The sequence below is a fragment of the Lemur catta genome, chromosome 9 (genome assembly GCF_020740605.2).
Source record: "Lemur catta isolate mLemCat1 chromosome 9, mLemCat1.pri, whole genome shotgun sequence".
In the NCBI taxonomy this organism is placed as follows: Eukaryota; Metazoa; Chordata; class Mammalia; order Primates; family Lemuridae; genus Lemur; species Lemur catta.
The window spans coordinates 97,298,256-97,311,550 of NC_059136.1; positions in this window are offsets into that span (position 1 = coordinate 97,298,256).

Below are 13,295 nucleotides of genomic sequence, written 5' to 3' on the forward strand. Positions count from 1 at the left end.
CCATTCACCCTGAATGTCACAATCAGATGCATCCCTACAACTTTTTCACTCTCTTTATAGCTATTATTTTAAGAAAGAGACCTTCTGATTATTTTTGTTCTTTTAAAGAAGGTTTAAATGCATCTTGTACACTGTTGTAGAGGAGGGGAGCCTGGTTTTTGTCTCCAGAGACAGAGCGACATGCTCGTAAACAGTGCACTTTGTACTTTCTTAGAGAGATTTTCCTGCTGGCTTCATTGCTGTCTCTCCTAACAGACTGATAAGTCAGATTTTAGATGAGCACAAAGTAAACATTTGCCTAACATACACAGAGATAATAACGAAAGGAGGTGTGTAGCCGTGAAGCTGCGTCAGCAGAGCCAAGCAGAGAAACTCCCTTTAGCCGGCTTCTCTGTGAAGCATCGAGCTTGCAGGGGAAATGGCCCGTTCTTAGAGCCACTGCTGCTCTTTTCCTAGAATCCCACTCTGGCCATCCAGTCCCCATCTCTACCCAACCAGAAGAGAACATTCTATATGGACAAGAAGGGAAAGTGGTAAAACATGTCTCTCCAGATATTTAAATGTGCTACTAAACTTTTTTTATTGAAGTTAATATATAGAAAAATGCACAGTGGCTGCGCAGTGGTTAGTGCTATCTCTATTTGCCTTTGAAATGTTTCCTGCAAATTTGGGCACTGACGCTGTGGCTGGATCCCCCGTATCCAGCTGGCCGGGGTGCAGGTAGACCAGGTGTTGGAGGTTAGGACGGCAAACACGTGGACAGGTCAGGGGGGTCTGGGGGTGGGCAGGACTCCCCAGAGTATGGCTTCCAAGGGGACCTTCGGGAGCTGGAAGGCCCAGGCAAGGCCAGCTTTGGCAGCTTTCCACAGGGCAGCCTCACCTGTGTGCACTTCCTGTGTACATGGAGCCAGTGAAGGCTGGACTGTGTGGAGCCCAGTGGATTTTCCTTACTTCTCTGCCACTTTTCAGACGCATGACTCAAGACCCCCTCCTTGCCCGCCATGGCTGAGACGGGAGGAGTCAGTCAGGCAAAGCGCACAGCAGGTGCTCCCAGCTGCCAGGGAGAACCCCATGTGGATGGTGCTCGCTGGGATGTGTGTGGGGCCAGCGCAGACATAGGGCCACCGTTCCCACCTCCCTGAGTTCTTTTCTAGCGTCACTACATTCCGTCCTCTAGAAGACCTCAGCCAGCGCCTCTCATCACGCCATGTCCAAGGGCAAAGCAACTTTCCTACAAACCCCCTGTGCTGGATTCCTCACCGTGCTCCCTGCTCCCTTCCCTGCTCCTCTCCTTGCATCCTCCCGCACACCGCACGGTGCTCCCGGCAGGGGAGCGTGATTCCAGGGCTCCCTGGTGCAGAGCCCAGGCGCTCCGGTCCTCCAGGGCTGTGCGGCCTTGCTCTGCCTGCGACCGCTGTCACCAGCTGTGTGGCCCACGCTCCTCTTGCTGCCCTGCCAGCCCCAGCCTTCCCTCTGCCTTCTCACCCACACCTAGTGTGACTTACTCCTCCTTCTCTTCCTTTAGTTTTGCAGTGGAGAGTCACCTTCTGAGACCTCCCGTGTGAATATAGACATCTCTCTTCCATTTTTTTTTTTTTTTTGAGACACAGTCTCGCTTCATTGCCCGGGCTAGAGTGAGTGCCATGGTGTCAGCCTAGCTCACAGCAACCTCAAACTCCTGGGCTCAAGCGATCCTACTGCCTCAGCCTCCCGAGTAGCTGGGACTACAGGCATGCACCACCATGCCCGGCTAATTTTTTCTATCTATATTTTTGGTTGTCCATGTAATTTCTTTCTATTTTTAGCTCAGGCTGGTCTCGAACTCCTGAGCTCAAACAATCCACCGGCCTCGGTCTCCCAGAGTGCTAGGATTACAGGCGTGAGCCACCGCACCCAGCTCTCTTCTTTCTGTCCTGTCCCTTTTCCTTGGTGACACTGCCCACTGAGGTCCATTAGGCCGTAATGCACTATGAAGGGTCACCCAAGGAGCACCCCATGTGGGAACATGGGGCCAGGTCACAATACCCAAAACTTCATCAGTGACACATTAAAAAAGAAGAAGAAGAAGAAAGAACCCCAGTGAAAATGCTAGCACTCTTTCATATGTACCATAAAAGGCTCCAATAGTTGCGAGGCTTCACCTTGAAAAGACTCGAAGTTTGCTCGTGGCCAGGGTGGGGGGTGGGGGTTGGAGGGTTCGGGCTCCCGCAGCGCTGTCACTTGGTGGCGGAGGCGTCGGTCTGGGGAAGGAGACGAGGGTCGCGTTGATGTGGGTGCCTGTGGCCCAGGGAGCCGTGGGTACTGAGGGTGCGCTGGGCTGCGCTGGAGTCTTCTTCCTCGGCCTGGCTTCGCGGGGGCACTTCTCTGTGCCCGCCCGGTGTTTGTCACAGATGACATCCCACAGAAGCAGAACAAAATTTGCCTTATGCTCCTTATGCTCAAATTGCTCCCTAGCACATCAATGAGGTTGGAACACACTCGCCTTTGCAAAACAAGCCTTATACCAGAACTATCTACAATAATTGTATTTGAGTCACTGCGTCTCTCTCCCCCACAGGCTCAGACCTTCTTCGAAGGCAGCTTTTCTGCTGGTGCAGCCGGGTATGGGGGCGCCAGCGAGGACAGGGCCAGTGGATAAATGCATGAGCGTGTCCTCCGGGTTGATTCAGTTAATTAAAGACAGTTATTTTTAGTGACTGATCATATTACTTTTACTTAAAACCTTAGAAGATACCTGTGTTCACAAACCAGTTTTTTTTCTTTTTCTTTTTCTTTTTAGGGAACATTATGCAAAATATCTTAGGCTGTCAAAGTATCTATCCAAATGTTTCTGGCAGGCAAGTCAGTGTAATTATTTCTCTGCTTGTATCATGGTAATTGCTATGAATATATACTTTTTATGCCTTTTGCAGCACTAGCCCTAAGAAAAGTCAGCATTTTGTATATCCTCTAAAGCGGTGGAATAATGAGGATAATGAAAATGAAATTTCCATTTTGTGAAGAAGAAATCTCCACAAAATAGGCCTGGCCTGTAAAAACAGCACAGTGTTTTAGGGAAGGAAACCCAAAGTCACATGGAGACAGGCAAACAGTTTAAGAGAAGTATGATCTCACATTGCCCTGTGTTAAAGATAATGATTTGAGTTTAGTTTAACCCTAAAACTAAGGGGATGCTCTAGTCAAACAGACGTGTTGGTACTGCTGACCAGCGACTGTTACTAAGATCCTTTTATCTAAACAAAGATTCCATCAAAAATGTCACTTGAACTCTCAAAGACCAAGAAGAAAAGAGGGAAGAGACTGAACTAACTTGGCCAGGAGACGTTAAGATTACAATTTTCCATTGTATCTGCCATCAGCTGAATTTTCTAAATCTCTGCACTTTCTCAGTTTGGAAACAGAAGGCAAAAACCAAAGATGGTGGAAAGGAAGGGATGGAGAAAAGAGGAAAGAAAAAGAAAGGAAGAGAGAAAGAGAAAAAGGCAGAGAAAAAGAGAAAGAAAGAAAAGGAAGGAAGGAAGGAGGGAGGGATGAAAGAAAAAGAGGAAGGAAGGAGGAAGGAAGGAAGGAAGGATCTGTGAACCGAGTATTATAACTTTTCATGGAATGATGGTGACTTTCTTTTTTTTTCTTTTTAAAAAAGTTAGGTATATTTTCCAAAGTGCTTCTATATAGAAAGCATTATTTTAATTATACAAGTTGGATGACTATTTATCTCCGATAGCTTTTTGTGGATTTGAGGAACAGAAAACATATAGGATAGTTAAAAAAATGATTGTTTTCTGGTCTTTAAATTGGTCAGTGTCACAGGGTGGTTGCTTTGACTGCTTTGTTTGATGTGGCCCTGGCACAAACAATATTCAGGTAATGTTTTGACAACTCTGGAGTCTGCAGGTTTATAAGGAAAATTCTCTATTCTGAAAATAAACAGAAGAGTAATTTTTTAATGGACAAAAGTATATTCATAAAATTTAAGAAGAAATGGCTTGGGTTGCATAGAACATTGAAAGTAACATTTCTTTATAAAACTATCTAATTTTAAAATTAGTTTTTTTCATAAAAGACCAAAATTTGTCCCTTTCGTTATTCTCCATTGCACCATTCTTTTTTTGTCAAAGAATACTGTATTTTCTAATTATGAGAGTGGTACAAATTCACTTAGAAGGTAGAAAAATATAAAAATAAAAACAATAATACCATTACACAGAATAAAAGTGTTAACACTTTGGTACTTGATCACAATGGTTTTATATATTTATATTTTGACATAGTTGAGCACACTACACATAACACTGTGCTCCTTGCTTTGTGATTTTTTTCAACTCATGCTGTAAACACAAATTCTACATAGCATTAAACATGCATTATAAAAGTAATTTTTAATGACTATATGATATTTGGTATTATTTTATTTAACCAATCCCCTGTTGTTGGATGGGCATTTCCATTACCTGTAGTTTTTCCATGATAAAGGAGGTGATTGATGTCTGTGTGCATTTTATTTGGATTCTGGATTTCTTCTCAGTCGTCAGGTCGCAGGGGTAGAATTACTGGGGTGGAGGGTGTGACGAAGGGGGAGGCTTGTGCCCCACAGAGAGGCGCTGACATTTGTGAGGGCCCTTCCCTGGGGCCTGGGCGAGAGAGTGGTGGTGTCCCTACTGCGGCCCCTGGCACGGGCCCTCAGCCTCACTGGGTTCTGTCAGGTGCAGGCACTGTTGTTTTCCTTGTTATTTTTCTCACTGAAACACATGCAAATAGTGATTACCTGTTGGCTTCACTGCATGTATGAACTGGAAACAATCCTTTCTGTCCCTTTGTTTTCTGACGAGTTAGGTGAAAGGGCGGAGGGGAAGCGCGGCAGCGCGGCGGGCAGGCGGAATGGGAGGCCCAGGGGCTCGAGCTTAGATCGCTATTCTCATTTCGTAGTGTGGTTTACCAGCCGGTCTCAGCCGGCTGCGTGAGGTGGTGCAAACACAGGACGCATCAGTGTTGGGTCCCTCGCAGACTCTCTCGCTGAGAAATGCGACACTCAGCGCACCCCTGCCAGCTTCCGCGTACACTTATATTCTGTATTTTCAGCTCGGTCTCGCCAATCAAGAACCTAGAAGTCAATTATTCTAAAGAGGACCTTTCTCAGTCTCACTTTTCTATCTTAAGATGGGTAGAGGATTATTGGAGAGATTAAATGAGACAATTTATATGAAAGTACTAGTCAGTGCAAAGTATTACTATTATTAATAGTAACCTAATGTTTCTCTTGAAATGAATTAACCGTAGTGCAGACGATTTCTTTCAGATTCTCCAACAGTGCCCAGCGTATTTACCGGTATTATACTATGCTCACAGCACTGAAGACGTCCACAGTGGCATGTGGCATGATTTCTGTTTCTAAGGGGTCTAGTGATGGTGACAGATTCACATGCACACCAACACACACTCACCTGTGCACGCACGTGAAGCCGGGGTGCGTGGTAGAAACTGACAAGTGCGCAAGCGGGGCCTGAGCGTGCAGAAGTAGAGCGGAAGCAGCCAGCACAGCACTGGGGAAACGCGGCTCTGAGCGCCACCGAAGGAGCAGTATTTCAGCCAGCCGTTGCAGGGTGCGCGGGCTTTTGGACAGACTGTTAGGACAGGGACGTGTGGTGCTTTAGACTGGAGGGAGGACTTGCATCAAGGTGTGCAGCTATGAAAGAGGATGGCTGGATCAGGGAAGACGGAGTGGCCTGGGGTGCGTGTGTGAGAGACCGTGTGTGTCTGAGAGTGTGTGTGTGTGTGTGTGTGTGTGTGTGTGTGTGTGTGTGTGTGTGTGAAAACAGGAGTGTGTGAGAAATTGTGCATGTGTGTTGAGAAGATAAGTGAAGTGGGGAGGAAGGAAGAACAAAGTGGAGGATGCTAATTGGTAGGAGATAAAATTGCGAAGAGAGTTCAGGCCCACATCGTGGGGCTCCCTGCTGCCTTGCTCCGGAGACTTGCCTGTACATTGTTCAACAGTGGAAATAGTAGTAGGAGCATCCCGCAGGCACCTAGAGATTCTGCTGCTGGCATCGGGCCTTTTCTTTGCTTTGATTTCCATAAAAATATTACCATGATGGGACATTAATTGCCAGGGAATATAAATAAGTCACTACTATGGCTACATGTGCAGTTTTCAACACTACTGTCCCGTTTTATGTTTCCAAAATCCCAGCTCTGACTTAGAGATGCGACATATCCGGAGGATGGAACGTAGGAAGCCTATCCGAGTGTGGTGTCGAGGCGCAGTTCTGTTGTAAATAGTGTTTAGAAGGTAAAAGTCATGGAGGTGAGGACTGCCGCCCGTGCTGTTTCAGACCCTTTTATTTGTTGATTTCATATTTATCAGAACCCAGGGTTGGGTTAACTTTTAAAACACATCTTTCTGTGTATTCTTCCTGGAGAGGGAGCAAGGAAAACAGTTCAGGATAATAGAATGTGTTCTTTCTTCTTTAAATGACGAACAGAGGGCACATTTAGAACTGTACCTGCCTGTTTGTTTTTCTAATATAGTAAAGTTAATTTGAAGGCTGGACCCTGAGAGGGAAGTCTGCCTTGGAGCTGACTCTTCCCTTCAAGTTTCAAAAGGTAAAGGCTGCGTGCCTGCCCCCAGCTCAGCGGTAGGGAGAACACAGCGGAAGGTTTGCTGGAAGCGCGTACTCAGTGTCACCAGGTAAGGGTGCTGACAGTGTGCGCTGTGTCCCTCTGCCCCAGAAGCTAGCTGCTCAGTCACAGAATGTCCCTTTCCCCAGCTGCGTGGCCCCAAGGGCCACCTCTCCCCACCGCGCTGTGCTTTGTCTCAAGGGTCTGACAATGTGTAAGTTTCTCTTTCATGCAGCATGTTCCTGCCCTGTATCTTTACCAAAGAAAATTGTAAATAAATTTCCTTGAAAGGGGTTCTTCTCCTTCCTGCTTCTCAGTACTTAGTAGCGACTGTACCCCTCACACTGCTCCCACTTCATGTGAAAATCTCCCCTTCTGCCTTTCTTTCCTTTCATCTCTGCTCGTCCTCTTTTTAGTGTCTTTTGGGCAAGATGTTTTGTGTCTCAGTGATTCCAAGCAAACAAACTGTTCTGTTATACAAAAACAAAAAGAAAAAAAATGCCTCGAAACACTACAAAGTAAATCACTTGCCTTCAAGATTAAGCTAAAAATGTTTCCTTGAGCTTCATGCTTCATGTCTGAGCATCTGAACATCCCATCACTTAACCATATAATAACAGAGTGTTTTGTATTTTTGCTGCTTGTTTTTTTCTGCCAGTAAACCATATCTGTACTAAACCAGGGCCACCTTTCAGTGAGAATCGAGCAGGAGGCTGCCCTCTGCCATCCAAACATGCCTCCAGCCCTATTTATTTATGAGGAGCTTTGTACTGGATACAAACTGCTGTACATGTTATCCAGCTTTATGGGCAACATCACACGGTCCTGGTAATCTGATAGAAGGTTTTAAATGGATAGGCGGCTCTGCCAGTTTTGGGTGCCAGAAGGTTTTGGGCTTTGAGAGAAAGAAACAACAAACAAACCCAAAATCAGAATCCCTAACTACTATTGAATCACATGCCCTAGGAAATATCCTAAGTTTTCCAAGAGAGGCTTTTCTGCAGCCTGTGGCAAATCCATAACTTAATTTTTTAAAAATGTGGCATATAGCTCTCAAAGCTTACTTAGTAAGTTATTGTATTATTTTAAATTTCATGAATTTTATTCATGAAAAAGTAAGATTAATGAGTTCTTTTGGACATAACAAATTTTGCATCATTTGTGATTAATGTGCTTCAAATATAGCATTTCCAGTTTGGAAGGCAGTTAGAGAGAGATTGAAGAAAATACTCACAGGCTGGCCTCAGATGGGAGAATGCTAGTCCTGATTAGCAAGAACACATACTAATAACACTCAGTGCTCAGTATTAATTGATGACATTCCAGGATCTGGTACAATCTGCCCAGCAGAGTATGATAATTATTAACGTAATGAGTTAACATGTTGTAGTGATGAGATGAATCCAAGAATCTTTGCTTTTGGGGGATGGCACAAGATATTATGGCTAGTTTAGAAAATGAATAGTATGTACTAAAACATATTGGTTTTGATAAAGACCACTCAGTTTGTAAATATTTTTGAGTAGTTATGAAGTTTTTGATATGTCCTGTGAGATGGGTGGTAAAAATTAAAGTCCCTCCTTTCCAGGTTTTCTGTCTAGTTTGGGAGTCACAGCTACATGGCAGGAAACCGTGAGAAGCACGAGCTGCCGTGTCAATCAGCTCTGTGTGCCATGTGCCCGCCGTCTGTGTGGTGGGAAGAGGTCTGGAGTCACCTGACTGAGACTATCTTGTGGAAGGTGGGATGATTCCTCTCACTGCATGGGAGTTATAGGGTTCCAAAGTTCTACAGTGGGTACCCGTTCCTAGTCTGTGGATAGCGGGAGCAGTGCCTCGCCTTTTCACACCCCGAGTTCCTGAGTAAAGAGGACTTGCACAGATAATTAGGCTTCAGATAGCAGAAAAGTTTGGGAGCTGTGAGTTCCATGTTGCTTCATCAAGCCACTCCCATATTGACCACACGTGCAACTTGCCTTTTTTCTTGACACTTGTTCTATATGTGGTTGGGAGAAAATACCAGAAGGAATGGTGAGCATTGGGAGAAGCCCTGACAGTGAGACTTCACAGCACCCCACCCCTCTAGGCTGGGGGCACAGCTGGCACCCTCCCCTCATAACACTCAGGGCATCGCATTGCCTGGTTCATTCATTCAGTATAGAACTCAGGAAAATCAGCAAGAAAAAATCAAACAACCCTATCAAAAAGTGGGCAAAGGACATGAATACAAAATTTTTAAAAGAAGACAGAAGAATGGCCAACAAACAGATGAAAAAATGCTCAACATCTCTAATCATCAGGGAAATGCAAATCAAAACCACAGTGAGATATCACTTAACTCTAGTGAGAATGGCCTTTATCAAAAAGTCCCATAACAACACATGTTGGCGTGGATGCGGAGAGACAGGAACACTCATACACTGCTGGTGGGACTGCAAATTAGTGCAACCTCTGTGGAAAGCAATAGGGAGATACCTTAAACAGATACAAGTAGACCTACCATTTGATCCAGCAATCTCATTATTGGGCATCTACCCAAAAGAACAAAAGACATTCTAAAAAAAAGACATCTGCACTCAAATGTTTATAGCAGCACAATTCACAATTGCAAAGATGTGGAAACAATGCAAGTGCCTGTCAACACGTGAGTAGATTAATAAAATGTGGTATATGTGTACTATGAAGTACTACTCAGCCACAAAAAGCAAGGGTGATACAGCACTTCTTGTGTTATCCTGGATGGATCTGGAGCCCATTCTTCTAAGTGAAGTATCACAAGAATGGGAAAACAAGCGCCACATGTACTCACCATCAAATTGGTTTCACTGATCATTACCTAAGAGCACATTTAGGAATAACATTAATCGGGTGTCGGGCAGATGTGGGGCGGGAGGGGATGGCTGTATACATACGTAATGAGTGTGATGCGCACTGTCTAGGGGATGGACATGCTTGAAGCTCTGACTGGGGGTGGGGCAAGGGCAATATATGTAACCTAAACTTTTGTACCCCTGTAATATGCTGAAATAAAAAAAAAATAGACTGGACTTAATGCTTATTTCCTACTGAATTTTGAACCCCTGAGAACCGCAATGTCAGGGACGAGAGATACAGCAGGAAATAAGATAAACTGCCAGGTCTATAGTAGGAGATCAACACTTTTTTTTAATGAATTAATTTAGGCATTGCCGTTTCCAGGCTTGCTAGATTCTTCTGGATGAAGTTGGGTGCTATATTGTATGGGAAGATGTTTGTAACTCAGATTGGGATTCACCTCCAATGTTTTAAACAATGATTGATAGAATATATAGGGAGCCTTAGGAGAGGAGGTGGATGTGTTCTTTTTCTGTGTATCAGTGCAGCATTGTACAGTTGACCTTAGAACGAGCAGGGTTAGAGGTGCCGCCCCTCCTGAGCAGTGAAAAATCCACATGTAACTTTTGACTCCCTAAAAACTTATCTACTAAAAGCCTACTGTTGAGCAGAAGCCTTATGGATATTTTGTATGTGTACTATATACTGTATTCTTGCAATTAAATAAGGTAGAGAAAAGAAAATCTTATTGAATAAATCGTAAGGAAGAGAAAATGCCTTCACATGCTGTACTGTATTAATTGACAGCATAAGTTTATATTGTCTAATTTACAAGATGGATTAACTGTCTGAAATGGTGGCAACCACAGCTGCAGACCTTGATCTCAGGTACATATCAAGCCATTCAACTTTTTCTTGTAACGTCATGAGTTTTCTGTGCTTCTTCGGGTGCACTTCCGGCCTCACTAGTGGCATTTCATATGGGTCCCATGTTGTTATTCAATGTTTGTGGTATTTCTCTAAACACAATGAAAAATATGTGAGGACCAAGAGACCACATTTTACTGCGATATGCAATTTACTGGAGAGATGAACTACTCACGCAGAGATGATGAGTGTTACATGGTGTTTTAAGTGAATTCTCACAACAGTTGAGTTCACTGAAATAGAAACAGGAAGTGACTACGAAATTATTACAGGAATACAGTGTGTACTACATTTAATTTTATGCAGTTGTGATTTAATACTGCATCTTTATGTTTGTTTACATTCCTCTGGATTGGGAATGGCTTCATGTATGGTCTGTAAGTGTTTGTGTGCCAAAGTTTTGATAATAGATTTGTATAATAGATTTGTATATACTTTATGGCAATAAATGATAAAATAGACTGATATCTACGTACTATATGATTCATTCATGACATACCTTTTTCTTAATTGTTTAGATATTTCTAGGCTATGCAGTTCATCTGCGAGTTTTTTCCAATTGTCACAAATCTCTAAAAAATTTTTCAATATATTTATTGAAAAAAAATTGCATATAAGTGGACCCTTGCAGTTCAGACCTGTGTTGCTCAAGGGTAAACTGTCAATGTTGCATAGGAAACAGTCACCTGTTAGTATAAGTTTGTATCCATTTTAATCCTAGAAACAGATTTTGTTCTTACTTTAAAGGAAAACAGATGTCTACCATTATTTGGTGTGGCAACATTTGATCTATAGCAAACTTTCTAATGAAACATGGAGAATGCAAGGATTATGACACAATCAAAAGCAGGATGAAAACACACAAGACAATTTCTGGCAGCAGCTTGTAATTACTGCATTGCTCTTACTTGTGTCACACACGACTGTTTTGCTTGTCATTACATTGTTTGATACTATCATCAAGAAAATAAGGTAAGAGTGAATGTCTGGTGCATTCAATATTCAGGTGACATTCTTTCATTGAAAAATTATTGGGAGAATAGTATTTTAGTAAATAATTCTCTAAGTACTCAGTCTATATTATACACAAAAGTATTCAAAGTAGTTAACCAGATGAGTTATGGCACAAAGGGAAGCCAGAGGTGGAGTTTCACCCTCCACAATGTTTGAAAAACTTATATTTAGATGGTATATGTACATATGACGTAATATGTGAGTATATAGTTTATTATATGTGACTATATATTATATTAAACTTATATATAAGCATATAACATATAACAACACATTTATATAATAAATATATTCATGTATATTATATCACATATACTATATATGTGATATATATATATACATACATATATATATATATATATTCTTAAGGTCTGCTAGAAGTGTTCCACAGATAATTCAGTGGGAAACACTCTGAGTAGTGATGTCTTCCAATTGACCACTGTCAATTGTTCTTATTAGTTCTAATAACAAAGCTCAGGGCCTCCCACTAAGCTTATTGTACTCAAGTTGTTTGCAAGTACCAAGATACTTGAAATAAGATTAAGATAAATGCATACCTAAAGATCTGGTTCTCTTTTTCACATGACTGTCTGCACTCCTGGGTAAACTAGGAAAATGACATACTTTGAGAACATTAAAACATGTTATTCTTAATGCATATATACCTTGCTTTGGGGTTTAGCATAGACATTCTTGTAAAAATGGACACCCTTTGTAGCAATAAATGCTCATTGCTCTTCCATTTTTTAGAAAAATTATTTTTAATTGTGGGTACATAATAGTTGTATATATTTATGGGGTACATGTGATGTTTTGATACAGGCACGCAATGTGTAATGATAAAATCAAGGTAATGGTATATCCATCACCTCAAGCATTTATCATTTCTTTGTGTTAGAAACATTTCAATTCTATTCTTTCAGTTATTTTAAAATATACAATAAGTTATTGTTAACTATAGTTGCTCCATTGTGCTACTGAATACTAGATCTTATTCATTCTACCTCACTGTATTCTTGTACCCATTAGCCATCTCACTTTATCTCTTCCCTCCTTGCTACCTTTCCCAGCCTCTGGTGGCCATCACTCTGCTCTCTATGTCCAGGAGTTCAATTTTTTTTTTAGCTCTCACATGCTGGGAGTTCACGACTCTCCCAACAAATCGGGTCCCAGGCAGGAATGTTGCAAGAGATTGGAAAGAGACAGAGACAAAGTAAAGATTAAAGTGATGGGGAAGTCAGGGGTCCTCCAGCATTCCTGTGAGCCAGGAGGTCACAAGTAGAGTCCCACATCAGTATTTATTCTTTCAGCAAACAATTATTATCAGTCACGGATTTACATGTACATATCATGAATTTAAGTTTTGAAGTCTCCCAAAGTAACAATAAACTAGCTAAGTATACACAAGTTAAAGATAAAATTGTGAATCAGCTGTAAAGTGTGTAATCCAAACGGGAGCAAAGAGACCATGTACTTCTTTCTGCTTTATCTAGTTCTTCATTTACTGAGACATGAACTCAGGAGAGAGATAGGAACATTTTCTCAGGCTTAGAATAGCAAACTGCTCTTATCTGCTGGGCTGACATCCTTTGATCATTCTCTCTGCCTTCAGGTTACAAGCCTGGGTCCGTTTGCAGATATCCAGGCTGTGGCCCTTAGGCTCCAAGGTCGGGTCTGTTTGCAGACATCCCTGATCTGTGGAATGTCCCCTTCAAGGTCGAGCAGCTTTTGCTCAGTGAACTGACATGTCTACAAGTTGCTCTTTGGCATAGTCCTGTCCCCCTCCTGGGGTTCTCATGTCTCGACCCTAATCCTCAACACCCACATATGAGTGAGAACATTTGAAATTTGTCTTTGTGTGCCTAACTTATTTCACTTAACATAATGTCCTTCACTTCCATCCATGTTGATGCAAATGACAGGATTTC